Genomic DNA, 18,812 nt, shown 5'->3' with positions numbered 1-18,812 from the left:
TTAAATATATTACAAGGAATTTTAAAATAATTTTCATTCATTTTTAAATTAGTGGGTAAAATTTTTCTCAGATGTTAAAAACCTTTATTTAAAGTCTAAACATAAATTAAATTTTTAGATATTTAAAATCTCCGCAATTTTTATAAAAATTTCGGCAGAGTGCCGTCTGTATTTTGAGAAAATAATTCTTCAAAACCTGAAAATAAAAATACTCCCAATATTTTTCTCAATCACAACTCCATTATTCAATCTCATTTCACAAATCAATATAAGCAACTTAATACACAGTTTAAATTAAATCAAACATTGAAATATCTCATTAAGATAACAAAATGAATATTTACATTCATGGGAGTATTAAAAATTTAGTAGTGCAAACTTTATAAATACATAAAATCTCAAGATAACCTTATAATAAATTGTATTTCATTACAATCCAAAAATATATTACAAAAGAGTTAGTACAACTGCTCAAAGTAAATTTCATACATACAATTACAGAATTACATCAAAATCTAAAGTGCAAGGATATACCTATGATATACCCGAAGATAGTCTCACTATGCCTTTTAGTAATCTTGCTCAGCTACTTTATATTTTTTTTCACCTGCGACAGCATACAAAGTTATCACTGAGTGGTGAACTCAATGGTGCACAAACTAATAATTTAAAACTTAATACAAGTTATGCTTGACAATTCATAGCAAATAAACATTTAAAATTTCTAAATTCTTCAAAATTCATAACATTCAGAAATCAATATTTTCATTCATACAAATTATTCATTTGAATAATATTTTGATCAAATAGTAACTATTTATCTACATTTCTTTTAAATTCTGAAACAATACAAAAATATTTTGAATCATTGACAAATTATTTATTTCAACCACAATTTATCAAACTATGCATAATTTAAAGGGCGTTGCCAACAATTCACACAATTGAACCCATGACCCAAAATTCAAATAGATGCCGTGTTGTACACCACAACATTTCACACTCTCCCAATAACTGAAACTAAAAGGGAGGAACAAAGACTAGCTAGTATATATGAGTACTTATTCAAACTCTTCCCCAACTGGTAAGCCAGAGAGGAAGAAACTCGCCCCATCTAGTGGAGGAGATATCTCCCTAGACAAGCTAATGAGAATTCACAACAAATTTTGCCATGTCAACTATGGTTTTAAATCACATTCAAAACAATTTCTATTTACAAAGTGTTTACAAATCATCAACATATTTAATCATCATAAATTCATGCTCAAGGTTGGCAACACATCAAACTTAAAATTTACAATCCTCAAAACCATGCAATAAATCCTTAAATGCATAAGAAAATTTACATTTAATTTATACAATTTCATTCAACAAATTAAAATCCTCCACACAACAAAATTATAAATCATAAAATAAACTTGTTCAAATCAATTTAGAAGTGAAAAGTAACAAAATAGTTAGTTGTGCACAAACCTTATACGAGTCGCCTCTTGGCCTTGACTCGATGTCTCGGGTTCTTTCCCGGTATTCTTTTCCACTGAAACACACAGTTTCACAGTGTTTCAGTATCATAACTTATCGTAAATTCAAAAATAAATTCAAATTCAGTTATACCTAGCTTTAATATGCTAAACATGGCCTTCTTTAAATTTTGTATTTCGAGGTTACTATTCATGATACTATTCAAGTCAATTTGTTGACTTTCTAATGCTTAATAGGTATGGGAATTCTAATTTCACCCACATACCACATTTTGGTCACTAAATTTGTTGGTTTTGGTTGTTTACTCAAATTCTAAATCTTTTAGGCAAAATTGCAAATTTTTAGTTTTGGTGTCTTAAGTTGCACTTTTCCATTGGCCATTTTTCTGTTAGAATTTGGCAGAACTTCTTTCATAGAAAATGTTCCCTATTGTCTTAAATTAATTCTCCTTTTTAATCACTCCATTTGGAATTTTGTAGCTCAAGTTATAGCCATTTGAATCATGGCTGCCGGATTGGACTTAACTCAGATTTCTGGGCAAATTCTAGTTCTGGCAGTTTTAGGTTACCAAATTTGGGTGGCCAAATGACTTGGTTAATGGCATAATTTGGGTTTGTCTTTTTCATGAAAGTTTTAGGTCTATATCTCAACTATCCACTGGTAAACTTTCAGGTCATTTAGACCTGCCTAGCTCAAGTTACGGCCAAATGAACAAACACTGTTCATTTGGTCATTTTTATACATGTTAGACTGAGAAAATCCAGATTTGGTCAATTTGTTCACTAGGTTTTGGTCACTTTTTGGGCATGATTCCTCAATAAAAATTGTGTCATTTTGTGTCTATTTTCATTCCCAATTGGTCTCATACCAATTGGACTTGTAAATTTTCAGTTTTGGTCCCTCAAAGGGACCTTCGTCCTGCTGCCTGTAGGTTGCCCATAACCAATCCGAATTCAATCCTAATTCTAACACTTCCAATATACCTCAATTGGTCACTAATGACCATTTTTCACCTAAAACAAGGTCAAACACACCATTTGACCATTCTTCCAATTTTTTGCTTACAAAACCCTAGGTGCCAAACCCTAGTTCACATTTTTGTCACATTTACTTGATTCAAAGTATACCAACATCATTCCTCAACTCAAGTAAGCTTCCTAACATATTTAATTCAATCAAAACACATGCATTTCCATCACAAACCCTGGTTGCTAGAATTTCTATCTAGTCCTCCAAGTAAGTTTTCTTTTCATTTTATGTTAATTTCTAAGTTCTTTATGCTATACATACATTAATTAAACTAAAAATTTGAAGTTTGAATTACTAACATTATGCAGAATTTTCTTCCCTTCAAAACTCTTCCTTTCTTCTTCTATTTGTTGTCAAGTTCTCTACCAAAGCTTGAAATCAAGATTTAAAGTTGGAGGTTTAACTTTCTATGGTGGGATTTAGGGTTTGCTTAAGCTCAAAATGAGCTTTAATGGAGGTTTTGGTGAGGGAGAAGGAGAGAGAGAGTGAGGCGGCAAGGTTAGAGAAAGAAGAAGACTTTTATTTTTTTTCTTTTCTTTTATTTTTTTTATGTCTTAGGAAGACCATAAATCAAATTAAATAATTTTTTACTTATAATATTTATGGCATCATGCATGATGTCATGCATGATGTCATCTCTCTTCACTTTTTTATTTTCTTTTTTTTATTTATTTTTCCATTAATTCTTTAATTTAATTCCCAATTTCAAATTTTTTTTTCTCCGATTTTATTTGACAGTTAGGTCAGGAGTCAGCTCTAGGCGTCAATTGACCAAATTGGCCCTCGTCGGTTTGACCCGGTTTGCAAATAATTCTATATTTCTTTCGGATCCCTGACCTAATTATTTGACCAGCTTAACAATTCTTTTTTGTGATTTTCTCTTTTCCACTGTGTTCGCAATAGTCCTAAGGATTGCAGCGTCACATTTTATGGTTCGAAATTTGAGTTTAGACTGACCTCGCAGTCACTTCCCGAGAAGGTCACCCATCGCTGTGACTCCCGGCTTATTTAACCTTTATGTTCTGTTTTTCTTATTTTTACTTTTCTATCTGGTAATCGCTATTTATTTTTGATCAGGGCTTTTTCAGGTGTCTTAAACATAGTTTTAATCCTCTTAATTGTCCGGACTGATACCGATCACTAGAGCAGTAACATATACCAGACTATGCAAATAGGGGTGTTACACCTACCATGTGCACTGCAAATGTGAGGTGACTCTGGACTCCGGATGCAGGTCTGAAAGTTCACCCAGTCTGATGTCTGCTAGGCTCCCCAGCTAGGTCTCCAGTACCTGCGCGTGGCAAAAGCAACGCGCTAAGCAATTCTACTTAGTGGTGACAATATAAAATAAAATAAAATGAAATAAAATAAGTATGCAGAATGCATAATTACATTTTTGGGTAGACTTAATTTCTGATATTTATTACAATATTATTCGATTAAAATTTGATAGAATTTATTATCATTGCTTGAGTAACCCATATTAGTCGACTGGACTGGATAAACGAGTAAATTGGCACTGGGTACTAAGTACCTCGGACCATCACACCATTGGTCACATTGTGTCTCCCGGTGTGCAACAGAACAGCTAATAAGCTATAATAATTATCAGGGATAAAACCTAAGTGTAATAACTCAAATAATATAGCCAAAGGCTATTATGTCACAAAATGGCATGGGAAGCCATGAAACACAGAATGGCATGAAGCCATATGCAGTACTGCTAACAGAACCTTATTGGCATGCCAACCTATCCAAACCAATCTTGCTAGGTATACTAGGGCATTTTACACTTTTAAGTTTCACAATTTTTGAAATTTAAGTTTTAGTGTTACTATTCAATTCATTAGTCAACAAAATGTTGACTTTTACATGGACAATAGGTATATTGGTTTTAATACTCCCAACATACCACATTTTTCATTCTAAACTTGTTGGTATTGGTTGCCAATACCATTTCTAAGCTTAATGTTAATTGGACAGAATTTTGAGTTTTCAAGCTTTGTGTTTACTGTTCCATTAGTTATTTTTGCAGTGGGAATTTGGAAAAATGATCAACATGAAAGTTGTTCCTTATTTTGTCTAGTTACATTTCTTTTTTTGAATCACTCCATTTGGAGTTTTGTAGCTCAAGCTATGGCCCAAAAACTACAACTGGCCGGATTATAATTTTTCCAGAATTTCTGGACTGACCAAATCTATAGTATTAGGAGCAGTGACTTCAGGTCACTTTTTGAATACATTATGTTCATAATTTGGGTTAGGTTTCTTCATGAAAGTTGTTGGTCCATATCTCAGCTTGTTGCTGATAAAATTTCAGGTCAATTGAACCTTTCTACACTGAGTTATGGCCAAATAACTAAACACTATTCATTTAGTCATTTTGCCCAGGCAGAATGCAGGTCACCCGGATTAGGGCAATCTTTTGGTCAACTTGGTTTGGTTTTCTGGGCATGGTTTCTCACCAAAGTTGTGCCATTATGTGTCTAGTTTCATGTCCAATTGGCCTTGCACCAATTGAACCTCTACAACTCCAGTTATTGCTGCCCAAACCTGTTGGACTCATGCCCAGTCCTGCAGGTCACTAAGGGCAGCCACACCAAACTCAAATCCCACTACACAATTCACTTCATTTTTTATTCAAACAAAACCAAATGGTCATTAATTGACCATTAAAACCTACTTTCATCATCACATGACCAAAGTCTCATTTTCATCCCAAACCCTAACTCAAACATCATCAACCATGCATTATCATTTGCATTTCATCACTTCACTTAAGGGATGCATAATGAGGGCAGCCATACTACCATTTTAACTCCATAAAACTCATCACAATCATACCCCAACCAAGGTTGCCAAAATTCAGGGATGGCATACAAATGGTATTTCATCAATTTCTTTGTCATTTGCACTCATTCATAATCCTTAAACATGAATTTAAAGTGAAAACCAAGGTTAGGTCACAAACCTCTAATGGAGTGAGATTTCCCACTTGCTAGGGTTCCTCTTTTCCTTTTTCTTTTTGCTCCCAAAAGACTTGCCAAGATGTGAGAACACTTTTTTATATTGGGAATATAGGGTTTAGTTAGGTAAAAGTTAGGGAAATCAAGCTTTGAAAAGCTTGCTCAAGGTTGGCTATGGAGGGATGGGTGACGGCAAGAAGAAGGTGAGGGAGAGAGTTCTGATTTTTTTTTTCTTTTTTCAGCCCATTAAGTCTCTTTTAAGTAAACTCATGCCATGTGTCAACATTGGATTGGTTGGGAGAATTTTAATGACATCATTATGATGTCATAATTCCATTTTCTTTCATTTTCTCTCCTTTTCTTGTCTATTTAATTTCAATTAAATTTTTAACAACATTTATTCATATTTTATGTTATATAAATTATTTATTTAACTGGACAAGTTGGCCAAAAATCATCTCTGAAGATGAAATGACCAAAATGCCCTCCATTTGGCTTAGCGAGCCAAAATTGTGTGTACCGATAGAAAAATTTTTCTAAGCATTTTCTTAGCATTCTAATGCCATAAGAACCTCAATGACGCTTCTCTGGAGTCCCAATAATTTTTTTTATAATTTTTACCCCAGGTCTAGGGTTGCTAACGGCTTTCACCGCCACTTCCCCTTCGGATTACTCATCCCTGGTGTTTCGGCTCGTTTAACCTTAGTGTATTTGGTTTGTAAAATTTCTCCTTGATTGCTATGAGCATTATTTAGTTTCTTTATAACTTCTCACTCTAGTCTATTTATAATTTCAAACATTTTAGCTGCCCGGACCGACATTGGTCACCGAAACAGTAGACTGTATGGACTAGATAAAGTGAGGATGTTACACAGACAGAGTCTCCTATGTTTTATTAGTGTTTAACGGTTTTACTATTCACCTGTTAAAATCTCATATCATAGCTCATACCATTTTTTCATACATCATATCATATCATTGTTGCTCATATAATTTTCAAAAAAATATATTTCATTCATTTATATAAAATTCATATACAATAATTTACAATTTATTTACAATCACAAAATGAATTACATCATTTACTTATGTACAATGAATAAAATACAAAATCTAGATACACATGGGCCATAGAAAAAAAAAAAAGGACTGCTGAGGTGACACCAACACTATGGCAGATCTGATGCAATCTCTATCTGTGCACTACTACTGATGCTGCTACTGCAGGTCTCCAGTACCTATGCGTGGTAAACCAACGCGCTAAGCGAATTGCTTAGTGGTGCATAAATAGGAGTAAAAATAGCTAAATAATTGAAGATAAATATTCCATGTAAAATTTCATAAATTTTGAGTCAATTACATGTTTATTGAACTTTGGGAGCAAATAAATTTATCAGGATCTTTTCTATTCATTGATCTCATATTCAGTATTATTAAATTCATATCAGTGATCTCTTCATGTAATTATTTAATTTTAAAGCTTATTGCTCATATCTGTGCTCAAGTAACCTATGACAAACTATAGAAACTGGATACTGTTTGTTGCTGGTTTTACAACCCTGCAAGTGCACAGATCGCTAATAAGTAATAGAGTGATGAGTAAAGTATCGTTCCCACGAGGAATTTGATTAGTAAGTACCAATCTACACAGTAATTTTGACTATTTAGGCTATTGAACAATGAGGGAATGAAAGTTGTCTATTTTAAACACTAAAATGATAAACTTAAAATGAAGTAATCTATTTGAAACAATTCCAGAATTAAGATTTCACACTTGAATCTTACTATGGGTGTTATCTTGTTTATTTACTGGATTGAGAATTGTTTGCCTTGATGGAAATTAATCCTAAGGTATCCTAAGTCCTTTCGTGGCGATCAAATTAATTAAAATCCTTTGAGGTCTTTGACCAATTTTGAAACTCCACAAAGGTATCAGCCTTTGTTTAGGTCAGAATTCCTATATTCAAAATCTTGATTTTCTAATATTAATCTTCACCTTTCAGTCCTTCAATTAATATCTATAATCATTACTATGTGGGTACCAACACATAGCATGCATTAAGATCACAAGAAATTAAATCAAGGAACAAATCTCAAATCTAATAAATAAAACTTAATGTTCATCCATAATAATGATTACAAGCATTACTCTCCCAATCCCAGAATATGGAAACTACTCACTCATGGTCAATTCAACAAACATCATGATAAACAAAAATAAAGACAGTGAAAAGAAATTTTCTAGAAGAAATAAAGCGATAAACATCCGTTTAAGGAAATGGAATGAAAGAACCAAAGAGGGTTTGTAGCTTTGATCTTGTGGAACTTCGGCTGGAAGACTCCTCTTAATATTGATATTATTCTCCTCAAGACGGCTGGTGAGACTTTAGAGGCTAATCCTCTTTGAAACTCCTAAAAAGTGCTATCAAAAGATAAAAAAGGTTCTCCCCTTTTGATGTTTTCTGCTTTTATTTATAATGGCTGCTCTAAGGTTAGGTCATTTTGAGTCTAAAAAGCTTTAGAAGTCTGATTTGAATCAGAAAAAAAGAGCGGGAATTCATGTTATAAAACTAGCTGCCGCATAGTACACGACTCTTGTGTCACTACACGGCCCTGGGCTATGTAACTTCCTAGAGCGGAATTGCAGAGTCATGCATTGGCACAGAAATTTAGATGGGTCTGCGTTGGCTACACGAGCCTGGTTACACGGGCCGTGTACTTTTATTCTCAGAAAGTTCTTCAAGCTTATGCCCGATAGAGACTTACATGGGTCTATGCCGATTACATGGGTCCAATTACACGACCCGTGTACTTTTGTTTCTCCATTGGCTCTCTGGCTTTCTTCTGGCAGAAGGTTACACGGGTCTGTGACTTTGCTTACACGACCCGTGTACTTTGTATCAGCAGCAATTTTGAGTCTTTTGATCCCTCCAAGCTTCCCTTTTCACTCCTATGCTCTATGACTTCACTAAAACACCTAAAATGATACAGAAAAGATGGAATTAAGATCTTGACAATAGAAATTACAAAAACTAATGAAATAAACTACTATGCATGAGATTACTTACCTAAATGCCATGAGATAGTATACAAATATGCTTAAAAACATCTATACAATTCAAGTGTATCAAATATCCCCAAACTCAAACTCTTGCTTGTCCTCAAGCAAAACAAAACTCTATTTTAAAACACATTTTAGGGGATAACTTAGGAATATAACCAATAATTTAATAAGCACAAAATTGAACTCCTCCAATCCTTCACACCAATTACCTTCTTTCAAGGCATAAGGGTTCTAATAGCTGCCTGTTTAGAACTTCACCTCCCTTCATGGTGACTCAACTAATTATTCCTCTATACAATGCCATTAATAGGTCATAAATAACCCATTTTATTAGGATAGACTTGAGAAAAACTTACTCCCCTAAATTTGCCTCTATTGTGGATAATTATGATGAAGTGACTCAATTTCAACTCCATAGGCATATCTCAATTTCCTATCTCCACTAATGTAGCATACACTTTTCAAAAGATCAAAAGGTCTTTAAAGGGGGTGTAATGGGGTTAAAGGGATAATGACTTAGTTGCCAATGAAAGGTTTATAGGGAATGCAAATATGAGGATAGCGTTTATGCATAAAACACCAAGTATACTAAGTTTATTCTATTGATTTTGTATAAAGAGGAGGGGCTTTTAGTTTTTATAGTGCCAAGCATGCTTCCATGATTCTTGAGACTTCCCCTCTTTTTATATATATATATATATATATATCCCTTTTGTTTTCTCCCCCAAACTCATTGCTTTTGCTGGGCTAGGAAGGCAAATTTTTTTTTTGTTTCAATTTCACACTTGCACTCTTTTTTGAGTTCTTCATCCTCTCTCCATTTTCCTTTTTGCACTTAATATACTTTTTACTTATGCATTTAGCTTCCTCAAAAGGGTAGATATGTATTTAGGCTAGGGGTTAGGTAAATAATATGGGTAAGCAAGGAAAAATCATATAGGTAAAAATATAGGCTCAAGTTGAGTGCAAGGGACATATTGACTAAGGGTGGCTAAGGCTTAGTTAGGCTATATCAAAGAATGCCTTAATCATTTCTTCATCAAGCATATGCTAGGATTTCGCCTTGATAGGTCCAAGAGATATGTTATAGAGCTGGTGAGGCATTTTCAGGTTTGTTTATATTTCAAGAAATTTCTCCTAACTTCACAAGTTTGATGTGATAAATTAATAGTTATGAAGGGGTTTAACTAGTCTAGTTCCACTAGAGAGATTAGGTTATTCACAAATAATATGTTAGAATCCCTTTTTGCCTATCTAGATACGTTCATTCCTCTATCCCATGGAGTCCAATTATTAGCTTACTAGAAATTGGTTATAGTGCTAAGTTTCACAATTCAAAGTTCAAAATTTTCAAAAATTTTCTGGAATTTTGGTGTAACACCCTCCCGGTAGCAACTCCGTACATTCTACTGTTCCGGTGACCGGTGTCGGTCCGGACAGCTAGAACGTCCGGAAAAATATTTAAACTAAAGTCAGGAACCATAATTAACTCAAATATTAATAAGAAAAATTTAGTGAAAAATTTAGAAATAAAATACAACCAAGTTAAATGAGCTGGTGCCCAAGCGAAGGGTAATCAGAGGGAAGTTGCGGTTCTCGCAACGAGGAGCCTTAGACCCGGGGGAAAAATTATAAAATAATTTTTGGGACTCCAGAGAAGGGTCATTGAGGTTCCTATGGCATTAGAATGCCAAGAAAATACCTAGAAAAATATTTCAATCGGTACAGACAATTTTGACACGTTAAGCCAAACGGAGGGCATTTTGGTCATTTCGCCTTCAGAGGTGATTTTTGGCCGACTTGTCCAGTTGAGTAAATAATTAATATGACATAAAATATGAATAAACATTACTAGAAATTAAATTGAAATTGAGTAGTGATGAAAAGAAAAGAAAAATCAAAGAAAAGCTCATTTATGACATCTTGATGATGTCATTTATAAATTATGACCAATCACAATTAAGCCATCATTTGACTAACTAATAAAGAGACTAAATGAAGACTAAATTCATTAAAAAACCAGCAGCCATCCCGCTCTCCTCAAGTGCAGCCGAAACCTCTTCCTTCCTCCCTCCATTGATGTTCAATCAAGCAAGCTCCCTTTCTCCTTTGTTTCCACCACTAAACCCTAAACCCCTTCATTAAAACTTAACCACACCTCTTGGGGAAGTATTTGGCAGCCTAGAAAGTGAAGGAAAGTGAAGATTTAACTTGGGAAAAATCTGCCTACAAGAGGTTAGTGCATTTATATCCCCAAAACTCTTTATTTTCATGATTTGGGACTTGAAACTTAGTAAGAATTGTAATTTAAAGGAACAAAAACTCATGTGTATGAGTACATGAATTTCGGCTGCCCTAGTTATGGGATAGGAGGGAGTGTTTTTGATGAGCTTGAAGTGAACTAGAATCATGTTGGAAGTTATAAACACAAGAATAATGAATTAAAAGCTAACTAAGGTAAATTGTATAAAACATGAATTTGAATTAGGGTTTTGTGAGCAAAATGTAAACTTGGTTTAGGAAATTATTAGAGAACATTTTAATGGTCAATTAGTGACCATTTTAGGTAAGTTGACCATAAAATGGACTGAAAAATAGGATTGCAAAGTGAAGTTGCAGGCTGCCCTAGGACAGCAGCAGAGGGACTGAAAATTCAGTCCACTTGCACTGCCATAACATGGGCTGTGTTGGTTCAATTGGTGTTTGGCCAATTGGACATGAAACTAGGCTTATAATGGCACATTTTTGCTGAAGAAACCATGCCCAAAAGACCAAAGCAAGAGGACCAAAACTTGGCCCCAATCCGGATACCCTGCAACTGATTCTGCAGAATTGACCAAATGAACAGTAACTGTTCATTTGGCCATAACTCACTGTAGATTTGGTCAATTGACCTGAAAGTTTTACAACAACAAGTTAAGACATAGAAAAACAACTTTCATGAAGGAACCTACCCCAAATTATGGCCAGAACCTAACCCAAATAGCAGTGGCAATCACTGTTCATGTTACTGTAGATATGTAATTTCTGCAGAATGGAAATCCGGCCAGCTGTGGTTTTTAGACCATATTTGGAGCTACAAAACTCCAAATGGAGTGATTCAAAAAAGGAAATTCAACTAGACAAAATAAGGAACAACTTTCATGTTTACCATTTCCTCAAATTCCCACTGCAACAGGGCCCAATGGAACAGTAAATTTGGGTCTCCAAAACTGAAAATTCTGCCCTCTTAGATTTAAGTTGAGAAATGGAAATGGCAATCAATTCCAACAAGTTTTAAATACAAAATGTGGTATGTTTGGGGTGTTAAAACTAATACACATATTTTTTATCCAAAAGTCAACATTTTTGTTGACCAATGAGGTGAATAGTGACCTCAAAACTTGAAATGCACAAATTGAAGAATTTAAAAGTTTCAAATGCCCTAGTATACCTAACATGATTGGTTTGGATAGTTTGGCATGCCAATAGGGTTCAGTTAGCAGTACTGCACATGGCAAAAATGCCATTCTGTGATTTCATGGCTTTTAGCCATTCTGACTTTGCATTGAGACTTGGCCTTGTGCCTGAGATTATTTATAGCTTGGTAGCTGTTCTGTTGCACACCGGGTGATGCATATGCGATCGATGGTGTGACGGCCCGAGGTATTAGATACCCAGTGCCAGTTTACCCGTTATCCTGTCCAGTCGTCTAGTGTAGGTTACTTGGGGCAATCAAATGAATGCAGGTGAACAAAGTTAATAAAATGATGGATATGCCAATACCAAGTAAACAAATCATACACGTTCTATACATATTTAATTTCTTGCTATTTTCTTTTATTATATTATTGCACCACTAAGCATTATTGCTTAGCGCGTTGCTTTTGCCACGCGTAGGTACTGGAGATACAGATCGTGAGCCCAGTAGACCACAGACTGGGTGAGTCCATCCTGCAGTCCTGCACAGTCTCCGTGTCACCTCAACTTTTGCAGTGCATTGGTAGGACATTAGGTGTCATTTTGACATTTTTTAACTTAACTTTGCTTTTCTCATATGTAATTAAACTTGTGTAATGTATAGTGATGTTTATGTAAATTATGAAAATTGTACTTGTGAATAGAAATGTAAATGTTTACTTGTGATTTATATGTGATCATCACATGTGATGGATGATTGAGAACTGGAATTGAAATGTTGTTGAGATCTTAATATTGAGATTTTGTTGATAAATTGAAGTTGGGATTGTTTGGAAATTATTTGGAAGTGTTTTTAACAGGTTCCGAAGAACTGTTTTCTCCATTTTTAGCCGGTACTCCGCCGGATTTTCTTTAAAATTTTCGGAACCCCAAATAAATAATAATTTTGATAAATGGCTTAAACAAATCATATTTCATGAATTAGCTTCAAAAGCATGACACAAATTAAGTAAGGTATATTAGAGTGTGCCAGTACACCGTGTGGCATTACTTACTCGGGTATACTGTACACGGGTAAGGGGTGTCACATTTAGTGGTATCAGAGCACGGTTTAGGCGTTTCTAGGCCTAGATTGAGTCTATACCATGCATTGCATTTGTAAGAGTCGAGGTGACACTAACGCAGATCTGTTTATCTTTCTTATTTTGAATAGGATATGGACCCTTCATCTCAGAGAGCCGTTGAGGAGGAAGTGGAGAGTCATGCTCCACCTGCAGCAGCTGAGACTGGTGGCATGAGAGAATCTGCTCCGCCAGCTCAAGCAGAGCCTGCTCAGCCTCCACAGGCCATGTTTCAGCAAATGGCCGACTTTTTTAGACAAATGGCTGGGGTAATGCCAGCACCACCACCGCCACCACCACCAGCTCCACAGCAGAAATCACACCTGGAAAGGCTAAGAAAGTTTGGAGCTGTGGACTTCTATGGCAAGAGAGAAGATGACTCTGTTGCAGCCAAGAATTGGTTGAATAGAACAGGCAGAGTCCTTAAACAACTCCACTGCACTCCAGAGCAAAACCTGGAAGCTGCCATATCTTTGCTGCAAGATGATGCTTATGAGTGGTGGGACACGGTGTCCAGTGAAGTGCAGCTAAGTCAGAACTTGGGATTTCTTCCTCTCTGAATTCAAGAAGAAATATGTGGGTACTGTATACCTGGAAGAGAGAAGAAGAGAGTTTATTAACCTGAGGCAGAGACAGCTGTCAGTGGCCGAATATGAGAAGGAATTCGTAAGATTGAGCCGCTATGGAAGGGAGATAGTCCCTAATGAAGCTGAAAGGTGCAAGAGATTTGAAGAGGGACTAAATGACAACATCAAGATCCAGCTCACTGCCTTGGGAATCACAGAATTTACCAAGTTAGTGGAAGCTGCAATAAAGGTGAAAAAAGTAAGAATCGGAGCGCACTGAAGGGATAGACAATGTAAGAGGGGCCCGGTCGCCTAGTTCAGCTCCTGCATTTGGGAAGAAGTTCAAGGGTCCTCCTGCATAGAGTTCAGCTCACACCACGTGGTCGTGGTCGGTCTCAGGGGCCTGTGCCACGCTTCACCCCTAGGAGAGGTCACCCACACCATCTGGGCGCCTCCAGGGATGGGGTTCAGGGGACCAGCCCCAACATCTTCTGCATGTCCACACTGTCTGAAATGGCATAAGGGGGAGTGTTGGAGAGTAACTGGTGCTTGCTTGAGGTGTGGTTCGACAGAACATCAGCTGAGGAACTGCCCACGCAGAACTACTACAGCTGCTCCAACACAAGCAGACAGACCTGCTCCTGCACCACAGAGAGGTAGAAAATCTGGTAAGTCTGACGCAGTGGGACCATCACAGAGGCCTGCATTTGAGCTAGTAGAGAGGCCAGATAACAGACCACCTGCCAGAAATTATGCTATTAGAGCTCAGGAGGAGCAAGATGCCCCGGACGTCATCAGGGGTACGTTCTTCCTCTACACTACACCTGTGCATGCATTGGTGGATCCAGGATCCACTCATTCCTATATTTGCATCAACTTACCCGTAGAAAGGGGGATACTAGTAGGGGAGAGTGACCAAGACATTCTGGTCACTAATCCATTGGGTCACAGTGTGGTAGTGAACAAAGTATATAAGGGTTGCCCATTAAGGATTCAGGGGTATGAATTCTTGGCAGACTTGATTGAGTTACCTTTCCACAAGTTTGACGTGATTTTGGGAATGGACTGGTTGTCACGTCATCAGGCAATAGTTGATTGCAAATTGAAGAGAATTTCTCTGAAAACTTCTGAGGGTAATGAGATCACAGTTGTGGGGGAAAGGACAGATTTCTTGTCCAATGTCATCTCAGCCACTGTTGCAAGAAGAATAATAAGAAAAGGCTATGAAGCCTACCTAGCACATGTGGTGGATACTAGGCAGGCTAAGCCAAACCTGAGTGATATACCCACAGTAAGAGACTTCCCAGAGGTATTTCCTGAAGAATTGCCTGGTTTGCCACCAGAAAGGGAAGTTGAATTTGCTATTGAGACACTGCCGGGTACAGCACCCATTTCCATTGCTCCTTATAGGATGGCACCCACTGAATTGAGGGAGTTGAAAACTCTTGCAAGAGTTGCTTGATAAGGGGTTCATACGCCCATGTGTCACCATGGGGAGCTCCAGGTCTGTTTAGAAAAGAAGGATGGGACTTTGAGGCTTTGTATTGATTACCTGGCATTGAATAAAGTGATCGTGAAGAACAAATATCCGTTGCCTAGAATTGATGATCTGCTTGATCGTTGAAGGGAGCAGGAGTATTTTCTAAGATTGATCTCGATCGTGGTATCATCGATTGAGGGTGAAGGATGCAGATGTGCCAAAGATCGCATTCAGACCCGATATGGGCATTATGAGTTTCTGGTGATGCCCTTTGGCCTAACAAATGCACCAGCGGCATTCATGGACCTTATGAACCGTATCTTCCATCCATACTTAGATCGGTTCGTAGTGGTCTTTATTGATGATATTTTGGTGTATTCCAAGACCAGGGAAGAACATGATGAGCATTTGAGGATTGTTCTGCAAACCCTGAGAGAAAAGGAACTGTATGCTAAGTTGTCCAAGTGTGACTTTTGGCTGAATGAGATTGCATTCCTTGGACACATAGTGTCAGCTGATGGGATTAGGGTGGATCCCAAGAAAATAGAAGCAGTGATGGAATGGAAGCCTCCCAGGAATACAACTGAGGTCAGAAGCTTCTTGGGGTTAGCTGAGTATTACAGGAGATTTGTGAAGGGATTTTCCCTAATAGCTGCTCCAATGACCAAGTTGTTACACAAGAATGTCAAATTTGACTGGAATGACATGTGTCAGACCAGTTTTGAGAAGTTGAAGGCTATGTTGACAGAGGCACCAGTGTTAACACAGCCAGTGTCAAGAAAAGACTTTGTGGTCTACAGTGATACCTCACATAATGGGCTAGGGTGTGTATTGATGCAAGAGGGGAAGGTGGTCGCTTATGCTTCTAGGCAGCTAAGGCCACATGAATAGAATTACCCTACCCATGATTTAGAGCTTGCAGCAATTATCTTCGCACTGAAGATATGGAGGCATTACTTGTATGGTGAAAAGTGCTACATTTACACAGACCACAAAAGCCTGAAATACTTGCCAACCCAGAAGGAGCTCAACCTTAGACAGAGGCGATGGATTGAGTTCTGAAGGATTATGACTGTAATTGACTACCATCCCGGGAAGGCAAATGTAGTTCTTGATGCTTTGAGTAGAAAATCCATGATGACTTTGAGATCATTGAATGCCCGTCTAACTTTGATTCGAGATGGAGCTATTTTGGTGAGTTGCAAGTGAGGCCAAACTCACATACAGATACTAGATGGGCAGAAGGTAGATGAGAAGCTAATGGCTATTATGAGCAAGATCTCAGAGGGAAAAGCAACTGACTATGGGGTGAAAGCAGATGGGTGTCTGTATTACAAAGAAAGACTGTGTGTACCAGATGATGGGGAATTGAAAGCTAGTATTCTAAAAGAGGCACACACTAGTGTATATGCTATGCACCCAGGAAGTACAAAGATGTATCATGACCTGAAGCTTCAGTATTGGTGGCCTGGTATGAAGAAAGACATAGCTGACTATGTGACTAAATGCTTGACATGTCAGCAAGTCAAGGCAGAACATCAAGTTCCATCAGGTTTTCTACAGCCTATACGCATACCTGAATGGAAATGGGATCGGGTCACCATGGATTTTGTGAGTGGTCTGCCTCTCACCTGGAAGAAATATGATGCAGTATGGGTGATAGTTGATAGATTGACAAAGTCAGCACACGTTCTCGCCGATTAGGACCGACTACTCACCGGAGAAGTTAGCGTAATTGTATATCGCTGAGATAGTTAGATCGCATGGAATTACACTTTCCATCATTTCTGATCGAGAACCAAGTTTTACTTAGAGATTTTGGAAGAAGTTGCATGAATCCTTGGGTACACAACTCCATTTCAGCACAGCTTTCCATCCTCAGACGGATGGGCAATCAGAAAGAGTAATCCAGGTAAACAATTGAAACCAATGAAATTGATACAAATAATGAATAGAAATGATAACAATAACATGAAATATATGTCAGGTCCTTGAGGATATGCTGAGGAGTTGTGTCATTGAGTTTGAGGGAAGTTGGGATAGATACCTCCCACTGGCAGAGTTTGCATACAACAATAGCTACCAAGCTAGCATTCAAATGGCCCCATATGAAGCACTGTATGGGAGAAAATGTAGAACTCCAGTGTGCTGGACTGAATTGGGCGAAGACAAACTAGTGGGGCCAAACCTGGTGAAACAGACTGAGGAGAAAGTGAAACAAATCAAAGCAAATCTGAAGGTTGCCTCTGCATGCATGTAAATCTTATGCCGACCTGAAGAGAAAAGAAATAGAATATGTGGTTGGCGACAAAGTGTTCCTCAAGGTGTCACCGTGGAAGAAGGTATTGAGGTTTGGAAGAAAAGGTAAGTTGAGCCCTAGGTTCATTGGCCCATATGAAGTCATTGAACGTGTGGGTCCAGTGGCCTATAGGCTAGCTTTGCCACCAGAGCTGGATAAGATCCACAATGTGTTCCACGTGTCCATGCTCAGAAGATACCACTCAGATCCTTCACATGTCATCTTCAGGGAAGAGATTGAAATACAACCGGATTTGACATATGAAGAAGAACCTCTACGGATCCTGGCTCGGGAAGTAAAAGAATTGAGGAACAAGCAGATTCCACTGGTGAAAGTGCTTTGGAGGCACCACAACACCGAGGAGGCAACTTGGGAAAGTGAAGAGACGATGAGGCAACAGTTCCCTCAACTGTTTGCATCAGGTAAATTTCGAGGACGAAATTTAAATTAGAGGGGAAGAGTTGTAACACCCTCCCGGTAGCAACTCCGTACATTCTATTATTCCGGTGACCGGTGTCGGTCCGGACAGCTAGAACGTCCGGAAAAATATTTAAACTAAAGTCAGGAACCATAATTAACTCAAATATTAATAAGAAAAATTTAGTGAAAATTTTAGAAATAAAATACAACCAAGTTAAATGAGCCGGTGCCCAAGAGAAGGGTAATCAGAGGGAAGTTGCGGTTCTCGCAACGAGGAGCCTTAGACCCGGGAGAAAAATTATAAAATAATTTTTGGGACTCCAGAGAAGGGTCATTGAGGTTCCTATGGCATTAGAATGCCAAGAAAATACCTAGAAAATATTTCAATCGGTACAGACAATTTTGACACGTTAAGCCAAACGGAGGGCATTTTGGTCATTTCGCCTTCAGAGGTGATTTTTGGCCGACTTGTCCAGTTGAGTAAATAATTAATATGACATAAAATATGAATAAACATTACTAGAAATTAAATTGAAATTGAGTAGTGATGAAAAGAAAAGAAAAATCAAAGAAAAGCTCATTTATGACATCTTGATGATGTCATTTATAAATTATGACCAATCACAATTAAGCCATCATTTGACTAACTAATAAAGAGACTAAATGAAGACTAAATTCATCAAAAAACCAGCAGCCATCCCTCTCTCCTCAAGTGCAGCCGAAACCTCTTCCTTCCTCCCTCCATTGATGTTCAATCAAGCAAGCTCCCTTTCTCCTTTGTTTCCACCACTAAACCCTAAACCCCTTCATTAAAACTTAACCACACCTCTTGGGGAAGTGTTTGGCAGCCTAGAAAGTGAAGGAAAGTGAAGATTTAACTTGGGAAAAATCTGCCTACAAGAGGTTAGTGCATTTATATCCCCAAAACTCTTTATTTTCATGATTTGGGACTTGAAACTTAGTAAGAATTGTAATTTAAAGGAACA

The sequence above is a fragment of the Hevea brasiliensis genome, chromosome 3 (assembly GCF_030052815.1).
Source record: "Hevea brasiliensis isolate MT/VB/25A 57/8 chromosome 3, ASM3005281v1, whole genome shotgun sequence".
Taxonomy (NCBI): domain Eukaryota; kingdom Viridiplantae; phylum Streptophyta; class Magnoliopsida; order Malpighiales; family Euphorbiaceae; genus Hevea; species Hevea brasiliensis.
Note: the sequence above shows the minus strand (reverse complement) of the source record.